At 31.3% G+C, this 14345-nt stretch overlaps 1 pseudogene; it reads right to left on the reverse strand.

The window, feature by feature from the left end:
• Nucleotides 1-3539: 3539 nt before the first annotated feature.
• The window catches only part of LOC120116606, a 30211-nt pseudogene continuing 19405 nt past the window's right edge, over nucleotides 3540-14345 (reverse strand).

A 14345-nucleotide genomic window follows, 5' to 3' on the forward strand; every position in this document is an offset into this window, starting at 1 on the left:
CTTAACTCAGGTGCTCCCAAACCTGTCAATTCCTTAGCTATATTCATTCGAGGAGCTGAGGGCGTAGAGGGTTGAAAACGCGATAAAACAGCGTTTAACGTCCCGAAAAATAACCCTTGATCTCTCACTGGTACTATTGGAGGTGTTCACTCTTCACCATGTCTGGCCAGGGCAGGTGAATTGCTACTAACTTCAAGTCTATTACTTCTCCTTTCACTTCGAGGACTCTCCCGATCAGACATCTAATACATAACCATATAGCTTTATTAGCAAACAATATACTCATGACTCTATTAGATCAGAAACTTTCACTTTTTGTTGGCATGTATACCTTTTCAAAACACTTTTGACTTCGGTTTAAACCTAGAATCGGATAAACATTAGCTCTGATACCATTAAATGTAACATCCCCAACCCGTATCCGACTCAGATACGAATCCGAAGTGTCACATTGACTATTCAAAACATGTACTTTTATAAAAACCATAAAGATTTTAAAACTTTCATTTACTATAAGGTTATATAAACATGTTTAAAACATTACCAAACTCCATCAGAGCATACAGACTTAATGGTTTTGTTTACATGCCAACATACTAAATTACATAACAAGACATACTTTAAAATATATTTTTGATCAGATCTTTGAGTAGAGACATGCTAACATACTATAGCAGTACTGTAGCAGTGCATCGATACATAATTGATATTCTAAATTTTCACAGTTCACGGTACTGTTCATACGGTACTGTTCACTGTTCATACCATATTTTAATGTTCATAAAACGTATATTTTCTTAAATTAGTTATAACAAACATGATTTAACAATATATTATCGCATTTTCTTAAAAAGAGTTCAAATATTTTGATATTTTGTAAGAATATCATTTTTAAAAGTCAATGTGACATCTCGGACTCGTATCCAGGTCGGGTACAAGTTGGGTGTTACACGAAGGACCACGTAGAACCCTAGACTCTTGGCATGCCAACTATACCTATAGCTCTCATATCACATAACATGGGCATTATTTGTTATATCATTTCACATAGGCACATAGTTTATTTTCACGTAGCACATTTCCATATACTTCTCATTCACTTTCTACATAGCTTTTCACATTTACTTGTATTATTTTTCACAAAGCTCATAGTCAAGAGTCTGATCTCATAAATATATATACACATATACATGTTATCATATAATTCATATCATTTCAATTATATCATTTAGCATAGCTTGTTACACTAACATATATTCACATAACTCATTTAACATACATAGCATATCATGTAACATTCTACTAGAGTCACATCATTTATCACACATGCATACCTTCACATAGACCACATATACATATGCACTTAACATCATAACATTACCTACTTATGTTCCAGTATCCATATAGCCTGAAATCAGAATTAGACTTATCATAAGTCTTAGGGTCTGTTTGTTTCACTGAAAACATTTTACGGAAAATGAAATCTGGAAAATGTTTTACAGAAATGTAAAACATTTTCTAGAAAACATTTTCCACTGTTTGGTTAATTTTCCTGAAAACTGTTTTCAGAATTTGTTTTTAATGAAGAAACTATACATATTGAATATGTTTTATTATTTATTATTTTTTAAAAGTTGCTTTTTTTATATATATAATTATATTTTATAAAAATATGTATTTTAAAAAATATTAATAATTGATTAAAAATATATTATAAAAGTTTATAAATCCTAAGAATGTTTAATTAATAGTACACCAAATTAAAACAACAATAATACATAACATTGTACTAATAATAATATTATCAAATTAAAACAACAATAATATACAACCGTAATAATACATAGTCTAATTCATAATTAGTGCTACAACACATCAATCCAACAATACAAATACTGAAGTCTATACTACAATACATTAGAGTTAAAATGTTGTCCAAGTCATAAATTATTATACACCACATTTAAAGTTTACATCTTAACCTTGGGTAAACTTTTGAAGCCAAATTTTCCTATGCTTTGTTTTTTTAGCCAAGAAAGCTTTGGCCTCAAGCTCATTCTTGGCTAGAAAATCGAAGACCTCACAAAGAAAGTCGTCACCAAATCCTTCTTTCTCCATTGACATAACTTCTTCGTAAAGATATGGTGTCCTATCCTCGGTAAATTTTTTGAGTGCTTCAGCAATCTCACCAAGTTTCTCACCTACAAACTGAATATGATCATGCTCGACGTTTTCTTGGACATTCTTCCTTTTACGTTTTGATGTACCAGATGAAGATATGTTTGCTCTTTCCTCATCGACATGTTGAGTGTCGAAATTTAATGGTATTGATCCTTCATTAATATCATCCAAGTCTATATCGGCAAAAGTTCTAGCAAAACTCCCTGTTTCCATATCTTGACCGACAACAAGAGCCATCTCATCATAAGAATCAATTTTTTTGTTCAAAAATTGACCATATTTCGGGTGTGCCTGTTAAATATTATACACAATTAGAATAACAAGTATAATTTAACTCTCAAGTAAAAATAGTATATAGAAATTACCGTACTATAGCGTCATATGTCACTCCGTCACAGGTTATCATTTTCATGTTGTCGTCCCATCCTAATCCACTGTTTTCATGAATTGTACATATAGTTTTCCATGTGTTTTTTACAGCCCTCAAATGATTTTCCACGTGTTTAGCGTCACATTGGACTCCAAATTTTTCAGAAATAGATGTTTCAACTCGCTTTATAGAAACTGATTTGAAGGTATTAGATGGCTTATTACCTTTTTGTGCCTCCTCTGCAAGTATTTCCAGGAAATGACGTTCCATTGGTTTTGTCCACCTAAAATTTTTTGATGTGCTCATTGCTAATAATCATATAAATTGAAAGCAATTAGACAATGGAACACAAAATTTTAAAACTTACAATAATAATGATTAAATTTCAAACATAACTGAAAACATAACATTATCTATTTCATAGTATAACAAACTTAAACCAACAACCTAAAAATAAAATTGTCAACATCCATAAAATTTAACTTCAATGTTATGTCTTTGCCCAAAAGTGTCGACTATGAGAGCAAGGATTGACAAGTACAAAATCTAACCCAATAGATACAATTAAATACGCTAAATGTTAACCAGAAGTCGTATACATGCATATATTTTCAGTTCCTACGTAATGATGCCATCCCAAAATATACTAAGGTAACAATAAATGATGGAACGCAAATTTTAAAACTTACAATAATATATAAATTTCAAACATAACTGGAAACATAACATTATTTATTTCATAGTCTAACAAACTTAAACCAACAACCTAAAAATAAAATTGTCAACGCCCATAAAATTTAACTTCAATAAAACAGTAGCAAGTTCAATTTCCAACAAACTAAAAACAACAATATCCATCATACGTAATATACAAATACTTGGAATAAATATCAACTAATTACATATTTATATTTATATAATCAATCCACATAGCTTCTGCAATTTCATCTCTTTTACTAGCCCATTCTCTAGCTTCTTCTCTCTCTTCTCATTGTGTAAGCATTGATGTTATCGAATAAGGCTCAGGTTCCTCATACATTCCTTCATTAATTATATCATTAGGATCAACTCCCATTATATGGTTATGAATGATAGTACAAGCCAAGACTACGTCTATCTGTGTTTGAAAATCCCAAAATGGTTCAGCATCTAACACACGAAAACGTTTCTTTAAAATTCCAAACACTCGCTCAACAGTTGTTCGCAATGATGAATGACGAAGATTAAAAAGTTCCTTCGCATTTTCTGGACGATGATTACTGAACTCTTTTAAATGATATCGAACACCACGATATGGAGAGATAATTCCATTTCGGATGCCATATCCAGCATCAGCAAGATAATATTTACCTACAATTTAACAAACTATTATTATTACTTAATATATTATGCGTTGAAATTAATTAATTAATATTATTAAAGCTAATTATTACCTTCTGGAATACTAAATCCTCTTGGGCGTGTAAGTGCATCAGTTAAAATACGAGAATCATGTGCACTGCCTTCCCAACCAGCTAGAACATACAAAAATTTCAGGTCAAACTTAATGGCAGCTAATACATTCTGTGTCGTTCCCCCTTTACGACTACGAAACCTTCCTTGAATGTTAGGTGGAACAGATGCACGAATATGATTTCCATCTAATGCTCCCACACAATCTTTAAAGTATGGGTAAAACCTTGAATTGTTTATTATTTCAGGAGGAGTTGACTCATCGGGTAACCTAATAGCTAATTTATATAACTTCATAATAGCCCTCAACACAATCCTAAAGTAACGGTGAATTGTCTCAATTGATCTATAATATCTTGATCCAATCACTCAAAATCTTACATTATGACCAATTATATGTAAAAATATGATAACTTGCTCCTTAACATTCATCGATCTTGTCGACTGTAAAAAATTGTTCCTAGTAAGGATGTCACACAAATTAAAGAACGCAAGTGGTTGCATTCGTATTATGTCGATACAATTCTGATCACCTGTATATAAAATACTATTGATGTAATTTTCTCTTTCATCATCTCGATTCACCTGACATTGATGACTTATTTGCTTTCTAGATTTTATTCTGTGAATCCAAAGAGCCCCAAAAGCCAATGCTGAAGCAGCAACTCCCACTATGGTTTTATGAATAGAATTATGTTCCATCTACAAAGAAATGATCGTAATAATTTATGAATACTTGAACTGCAAAATAAATACTTGAGGTAGTTATGGAAAGATTATCTCACATTATTCTTGAGGTAGTTGATAATGGTGATTGGAAAGTTTTAAAATTATCTACAAAAGTCACTAATATTAGTATCTACTTTGATGCGCTACTGTTGTTTCTATCTATTTTTTTTCCAACTAAAAGTAAAAGCTTTTAATTATCTTGTTGACATTTACAAAGTTAAATCTCAGGAATTGGCAACTGGATTGCAGATGAAGCGTTATACCAAGTTAGTGCACCCTTTATATACAAGATTGATTGTTGCATATTTTAAGATGTTTAGGATAAACCAATGAAATAAGCTCTTTTGTAATCTGGATATGGAACGTTTCTTATGCATAGTTTTGACATATCCAAATGAAAATTCTACAATATTTGTTGCACTAAAAAACTAGAGTTTCCACTTGAGGTTGAGATTACCATAAATATACTTTTCATTGTTTTATCCTTGACATTGTTTTTGGGAAAACAAGTAATGATCTTAAAGTTCCATTTCTAGATAGCTTGTTCAGTCTGTTATTTAGTTTGAAAAGTTTTAGAGAAATAGAAAATATTCAATTTAGATTCACTGGTCCTAGAAGGTTGATATGATACAATTGTTTGGGGAGGGGTAGTCTTCTCATTTCACAATAACTTTATTCATGAAGGGCTTTGTATAGAGAGAATACAAACATCACAAAGGCTTAAAACACCATGGAACAAAACAGAACAATTCTTGTGTCCATTGTAGACAGAATAGTAGATGGGTTGAGTTGATGGCATCCACCCAACCGACCAACAACAAAAAAAACACTATAAATTAAAGTTTCATAGCTTCTGATAAGTATATTGAGAACCAAAAAGTAAAGGTAAATGATGATTTCTCAGTTGAGATTAAACAAACCCATATTGAAATTTCACAGAAACTATAAACAAAATCAGAAATCGAAGAAACTATAAACAAACCCAGATTGAAATTTCACAGAAACTATAAACGAAATCAGAAATCGCAGAAGTGAAATAAGGAAAAAGAAAAGGGAGATGAAGAAATGATACATACTTGAGAAATGAAATCTGCGCGCCTCGCCGGTGTGAAGGACTTCAAACGGTCGCCGGTGTGGAGCAAGCGACGGGAGAAATCAATCTTGGTCTTATCTGTGTGGATCAAGAGAAGCTTGGAAAACAACTTACCCTTTTAGAAATGGTAAGTTGAAATACCGTGGATTTGCTGAGTTTTCCCTTGACCGTAAAATATTTTACGTTGACTGGGAGTTTTAAGCAAACCAAACACCTGAAAACGGGGAAAACATTTTCCGTAAAATGTTTTCCCCGTTCCAAACAGACCGTTAATTCCCTTACGAAACCAAATCTTAAAATCATGTACTCACCTGGGTCTCAATGGACACTACAAGCTCTTGTTCTTTCTTGGGAATCTTACTCTGGCGACCTATCTGAACTTTGCTTCCGATCGATGTCTACACGAAACATGATTTAATGAATGACGAGATTCAAATTTCTTAATACGATTCATATCAATATAAACTAATTAAAACTCCAATTTAACTTTCCAACTTAAGGGGTATCGGTACCACCCTTACGGTACCGATACCTCTACTCTAGTGTATCGATACCCTCCACATAGGTATCGATACTGTTCATACAGGCATCAATACCCCATGTATTCAATCCTCATAATTTGCCTTGTAGTATCGGTACCCCTTCAATAGGTATCGATACCCCTTGCCCAGATTTTTCATTTTTATGCCCAAAAATTAACACTTTTCTCCCAAATTATACTTGTTAACCTCTCCTTATGCCTTAAAATTTATTTATACATATATAAACCCTCTTTAAACACTATAACACTTTATTATCTTTCATAACTAACCATAATTCTTGAATCCAATAATTTCATCAAACTTTCCATGTGTTCTAAATTCATTTCAAATGCTTCAATCTTCTTAATCCTTCTAATGACAAGTTAAATTTATCAATAGAACTTCAAAAACCTTATTATACAAACAATTCACTTGGAAACCCCTTATATTAAATCCCTAAAATTTACCATTTTTTAAGTTTCTATCACTCCTTAACCTTCCATACCTTTTCTAACACCCCAAGAAACAAAACCAAACTTAATTTAACAGAAATAACCAACTAAAATCTTCCTTACCTTAAGCTATGGGACACGGTGGAGATGAGAAGAAGAAATATGAAGAGAAGATTCTAGCTTTCCTTTTTCTCCCTTTTTTTCCCACGTGGTTAATTTATAACCATAACAAATAATTATCTTGGTTGTCAAATGACCATTATGCCCTTAAATCTTTTCATCTCTACAAACCAATCATCTTAATTAAAATTCTCAATTAAGTCCTCGAACTTATAAATTTTCATAATTTGATCACCAAATTTCAAAAACTTATATTTTAGTCACTAACCCAACTTTTGGGATGTTACAAGTGTACCTTCAGGTAACACCACTATATATCACAATCACTCCACCTTATGACATGTTGTTTGTGCCTTAAACTCTCAATGCAACATACAATGTGCTTTCACATCATATTCCATTCATTCCATAATCAATATTTCAGATTCATAATTATTTTTTACTTTATCATCGTTAAAACATAACTTGGGAAGTTCATATCCTAAATCATTCATAAAATATTTGCATAAACATAATAGAAATATTTCATAATCAAAATTAAATCTTACTTTTAAAAACATATGAAGTTGACTTATCGCAAGTCTTCCTCAATTAGAATAATTAAATAAATAAACATCATTCACTTTAATACTTTATATAAGTCAAAACATAAACCTCACTAAGATTTAAGCTTAATTCTTTGCTTTTGATTTGCTTCTTCACGAGTTTATCACAAATTCATATTCCGACAATTTGTCCTACCTTCAAAGAAATATTATTCTATACCATTATACACATTTAAAAATATTTACTTACACCACTGGAAACTAGACTCAAATACGATTCCAACCATATAAGGCAATTCTTTTAGTTCAACTTATACAATTAATAGCGAATTTTCAAATTTGACTGATAGAAGTTGTTTGAGCAGAATATGTTGCTCTATTTTCTGACTTATCATCGATTAAAATTTTATATCTTTTATTGTACACCTCGAAATCATTATTCGTTTGTTTTAAACAAAACTAGACTGATATACAAATTCAACACTATACAATTTCAATCCAATACTTTAACATTTAAAACCTTACAATTTCATCCCAAACTTTCTTAACTTTTCAGTTTCAAACACCCAAATTTGATAAAATTGAAATTTGTCCACAACTCAATATTTAAACTAAAAAATCAGCATATAACTAAAATTTCCAGCTTTGATATTTCTCATTTTAAAATAATACCAACATGTTTTCAAAGTCACAAACAAGTCCTTAATGTTTTGGGACTTTTCGAATTTTCGACCTTAAACTTTACCAAACTTACAATTTGGTTTCAACCAACTTTATAACTTAAAATTCCAGCATTTCTACTATTAAAATTCAGCATTAACACTCTAACTATCACATTTATGCAATAAAGTCCCACAATTCTCAAAACTTGTATATTATCCCTTTTACCAACTCAAGCTTCCAAATTGATCTCCAAGTCTCATAGAATATTTCTAATAACATTTCTAGGCCATAGGAAAAATTTTTATAATTTTCCCTAATTTCTTCATATGGCCGAATATTTCAAGTAGCTTTAGGCATGATTTCTATTCAATTTCAAGCATGAATTCAACTTTTTAACATCAAATTCATGCTATTCTAATCATAATAACATCAAATTACATCAAAATCCAATCACTCTCTAATACCCTAGCATGATCGAACATCATATAAGCATATACAATTAATTTTAATCATCATACATGCCTTATGATTAATCACTAACATCAAAAACATAAAAATCCTTCATCAATTCTCAAAATTCCTAAACCTTACATAAACTCTAATTTTCAATCTCATGAAATATGCATGTTCACCATGTAATATTTATACCCAATGATAGAGAATTTCATATAGATTAATTCTCTATCTAATAGCTTAATCAAAAAATCAATCATGTAGGCTTAAAAATGAATTTGAAATTTTTCCTTACCTTACCATGGAGACTCACGGCCAAGCTTGATGGAGAGCAAAAATTATCATGAAATTTCTAGCAAATTTCATGAACATTTGGCATTTAATTAACTTAATTGAATTTTTAATTTGGGAAATTCCAAAATTACCATTAATGAATCTTGATAATTACCAAAGGCCATTGAATTATCTTCCATTAAAATATTCCATAGTCAAAGATGAACAAACTTGACTTTGACTTTCTACTTTGGCCATGAAATTTTCAAAAATTCCATTTTAGTCATTAAAATTTTCACTGTTCGGACAAATCTGAAAAATTACCCTATTCTGAACTAAATTTCTCTGATCTAAAATAGGGAAATAATATTTCCAACATTAGCTAATATCCTTCTAATTTTCATAAAATTCTGATTCGATCTGATTATCCGATTTCTATACCGAACTTTAACGCTTTATAGCTTTCAACACAAATCTCATATCAATAATCTGATTACCATAAAAAATCTTGGTTTAAGCCAAACTGTTCATATACATATTAAAATATATAACTTTTTCAAAATTATATTTTTAGTCCATAAACTTTTTCAAATTTATATTTTATCTCCTAAACTTTCAAAACTTTCATTTTAGTGACTAGCGAAAATCTGCGGTATTACAATTATCATTTTTATTCCGTTTTGATCACTTAATTATTTTTATTTCAAAATCATATGTAATATTACATTTTGATTTCATTTTGGTCACTCGCGATTATAAAATTAATGGTGATATTGAAATGTCACCGTAAGATAATGTCACATTATTATTGAAAAAAAATTGATATAAACTACCGATTTCTAATCTATTGATTGATTAATCCAGATCGAGTACTGTATAGTCGATTGCAAATTTTTGATGTACTCAATCGTTGGATGTGATATCAAATTACGCGAATGAGACAACAAATCGACAATAAAAAGAGGGGGGAATAAAGACATAAATAAAAATAAAAATATTTTTTAAACATGTATACCACCACTAATACTTTATCGTTTTACACTCTTAATCCTCCACTAAATTACGTTGTTTGGCATCCTTTGGTCTCCACGTTTTCACTGAAATGAAAAATGCTATCCATATAATTTGAAGTCCAAACTAAAGTTCAGTGATAGATTTGATATTGAATCTGAATAGTTAAGATTCAAATTATTAATTTTTCTTCGTACCAAGCCATTTACATCCTTAGTATCAAGCAAAAACTTAAATTTAGAGGTGTATCTTTTGTTTTATAGTACATGGTACTGGGGCTATTCTATCGACAAAATTGGCCCATTAGGGCAAATGGAAAAGAAATTAACTAAATAGGTCACCCAAAGGATCTACGATATTTACTACACTGTCAGGATAAGTGGATTCTGTGTGGGCCAATAATTTATTGTTTTTATTGTAACTCATCACGTCGAGATAGCGAGTCCTTTAAAAAATTATTTTTATTTTAATTGAAAAAAATAAAAATGAGAAATTAAAAAAAAAGGTGAACTCATCACCTCGAGGTGAAGAGTTCCTTCGAATTCAAAATTACTTGACGTTGGTCAATGGGCAGTTGCAACGGTCACTTGCAACAGTCACATGGAACTAGTCACCTCGAGGTGATGAGTTCCACCGGATTTTAAAACATACTAGTTGTTTATAGCCATTACAAATGGGTTTATAAATAGAGGTTTGGGGTTTTAATTTTTCATCAAAGCCTGAATCCAAAAAAAATTGAGGGAAAAACCTATTTTCTATGAAAAATCCCAAAAAATGGCTTCCCAAGCAGAAATGTTGCTCCTCGACAACGTCCATGTTTCGTCGATCGAACTTCGACTGGAAGAAGAATGTAGTATTCGTCAACGCGGGATGACTTCAGGAAATTCGCATCAACGGATGCTGATATACATTCAGCAATCCAATCTATTTCTAGCTATATTTTTACGTGGCTTCAAGTTGTACCTGACATTGATTGAGGCTCTGATCGAACGTTGACAGTCGGAGACACACACTTTTCATTTCCCGAGTGGTGAAGCGACAATTACCTTGGAAGATGCCACTTACAAAATATGTGTTCTTGTCAATGGAGCCCTGGTGGTGAGGCAGAACGCATATGACCCATCGATGGCCACTATCCAAGGTCATGGAGAGCTTTCGGGTATAGATGATGGGGTTGGAGACCAAATTTCAAGTGACGGTAGACTCTACCGAGGACGAAGTTATTTTTACATCACGGGCATATCCATCCAACTGATCGGAGGGGTGTTATTACTGGATAAATCTGGTAATTTGGCACATACTTAGTATCTGCCAATATTAAACTTCGTTGAGTGTAACATCCCAAACTATGGTTAGTGACCAAATTATAAAGTTTCAGAATTTGGTGACTAAAGTAGAAGAATGGATTAGTTCAGTGATTTATTTGAAAGTATTTCCTAAAAGTTATTAGTAATTATTAAAGGAACTAAAGGGTAAAATGGTCATTTGATCATTTAAGGGAATTAAAAATGTGATAGTGGGGATATATATTTTTACACGTGGGAGTGTAGGAAACCAAAAACAATGTTTCCAGAATTCTCTTCTCCTCCTTTCTTCTTTGTGCGTGAAGCTCCAGCTCAAAGGTGAGTTTCTTAATTAGTTGGTTATTTGTTGAATTAAAAGTTGGGTTATGATTCTTAGGTGATACTTAAGCTTAAGGAAAGCTTAAGTTATCTTAAAATCAAAAGATAAATGAGTTAGGGAAGATTAAAGATTTGGAGTTCTTGAGTGAATTTCCGGAATATAGTTGATAAGTTGAACTTGAAGTTAAATTTGACTTGTCATCAGCTTAATTAAGAAGTATTAAGTGTTAGAATTGGATTTGAAACATGTGGAAAATAGGGTATGATTCTTGAAGTTCCTAAAGAGGAGAGGATATTAAGGTTAAAGATGAGATAAATGAATATTAATGAGTTTAAGTATGTATATATAAGTTAGGAATATGAAAGGGGTTGAAATATAAAGGATTTAATCCATAAAGAATGAATTTTCGGGTTCAAAAAGAGGATTCTGGGCAGAGTGCATCGATGCATATTCATAGTGCACCGATGCATCAAGGTTAAAACCCAGAAATTGTTTGAAGGTGTATCGATGCACAAGTAGTGCATCGATGAACTCTTTTAAAATAAAAACATCTAATGCAATTAGTGTATAGATGCATAAGGCATGCATCGATGCATCCCAGTAATAAACATACATCGAATGTATTTTGTGCACCGATGCACAAGTAGTGCATCGATTCATCGGTAGGGAATGCATCGATACACTGTGCAGTGCATCGATGCATACCTTCACTAAAAGATGAAATGGGCTTTTCTTTTAGCCTAAGAAGTGACAATTTAGAAGATATCAATTAGTATACTGATATGTATCAATGTATTATTATGATGTAGATATAGAATGAAGCTTGTTCCGGAACAATCTAAGGATTAAGATTGATTTAAAGGAAACAAGGCTGGTGAGTGCATATTCTCTAGTATATGAGGTTTAATGGAAAATAAGACTTGCTATAAGGATAATGAAATGATAGGTATATGTGAATATATGTATTGATGTGTTTTTGTATGTATTGTAAGATTATATGTTTATGTGATAACATGATGAGATGACAATGATTTACATATCATATGAACATATGAGAAATGTTATGAGCTATATGAAAGAGAAAGTATATGTGATACGTGAAGGTGAATCATATGTTTATATAAATATGAACTCATATGAGAATTGACATGAACTACGTGATTACATGTATATGTGAATGAAACCATGAGCTTATATGAATATATTATATGGTTACATGAATATGTAAAAGGATATAAAAGATAATGCCCATGTTATGTGTCATGAGAGCTAGGGGTATAGTTGGTATGCCAAGAGTCGAGGGTCTATGTGGTCCTTCAGGACATATATGTATTCTTTGGAACATGTGTGAAGTCTGGTGAGACACATACTTGATCCTTGGCATATGTATATGATTCTTAAGGAATGATATGTGGTCCTTCGGGACATATATGTATTCTTTGGAACATGTGTGAAGTATGGTGAGACACATACTTGATCCCTAGTATATGTATATGATTTTTAAGGAATGATATGTGGTCCTTATGGACATTATTATATGGCACTACGGTGCAATTCTACGCGGCACTCCGATGCAATTATATGCGGCACTTCGGTGCAACTATATGAGTTGTGGTGACAGCATTAGTGCACAACCTCTATGTACTCGCATATCTTTAGTTCTCACATGTGTATCATGGGCTATTAAATAGATAATATTAATAAAAATGAAGATGATATTATAGTTGCCTGGGTGTACGTGTTTTATGATAGTATATATGGTATATGTTATATGATATACATGAGTACAGGTTAAGGTATATGTGAATGAGTATAATTGATTTAAATGATGATATAATAATAAGTCTATAAGATATATGATATGGACATAAGAGATCATAGGAACATGAGATAAGAGATATGAATGATAATGACATATATGTATGTATATATATTTGTTACATGTAAAAGTATGAGTTGTATGAAATGATAGTAGTAATTGTTTATGTATGATTATTAGTTACAGTTTACCTTATATGTTTATTGCCTCACTAAGTCTTTGACTTAACGTGTAAGTGATTTACACGTAGGTTTTGAGAAGAGTAAAGAGCAATGAGGAGCAAGACAGATCAGTTCTCCTTACTAAAGGTCAGATCAAAAAAGAGCTGAATAATATGTATTTTAGTATATAAAGTTCTAGTTGGCATGTTTTCAAAAGAATATATTGTTTAAGCTATGAACAGTTTTATAAATGTTTTGAATAGTTAGATGTAAATAAATAAGTGAAATATACACGCTCTGATTGGTTTTGTAATAATAAAAATGACTTTTATGTAAATTAGTCATTTATATGTTATAAATGACTAGTGCCTAGATTAAAAGAGTGTTATACGTGTTGAAAGGGTTTTTTTAAAAAAATGGTTATCGACTTAGTTGGAATCAGTTGTATTTCAAGTTAAAAGTTCAAATTGTATGAAATTCAGACTTACTTAAGTAGTAGAGTTTGGTTATGGATAATTAAATGAGAAGTTAAAGATAGATGTGAAGTAAGATACGAAAGTGGAGGAATGGATTAAGTGTTTTGCTAGAGATTAAATAATGTGAAGGATAAGAAGTATTTTAAATGTATCAAGTGAGGTAGATACTGTTTTTTTTTATTTAAGATGGAAAGAGTTAGCGTTGGCTAACAAGATTATGGAACGGAATGTATTGGAATTACAAGATTTCAAGATATGGTATGTTATGATAACTAAATATGAAGCGAATCTGGATACAATTGTATACTGTGATTATAGTAAAGTGATAGAGTGAAGAAGTGAGGATTCAAATGTTTGAGTAAAACTAAGGATTGATAAGAAGAGTTTAAGTATGGGTACATCA

This window comes from Hibiscus syriacus, unplaced genomic scaffold (genome assembly GCF_006381635.1).
Source record: "Hibiscus syriacus cultivar Baekdansim isolate YM2019G1 unplaced genomic scaffold, ASM638163v2 tig00110299_pilon, whole genome shotgun sequence".
Taxonomy (NCBI): domain Eukaryota; kingdom Viridiplantae; phylum Streptophyta; class Magnoliopsida; order Malvales; family Malvaceae; genus Hibiscus; species Hibiscus syriacus.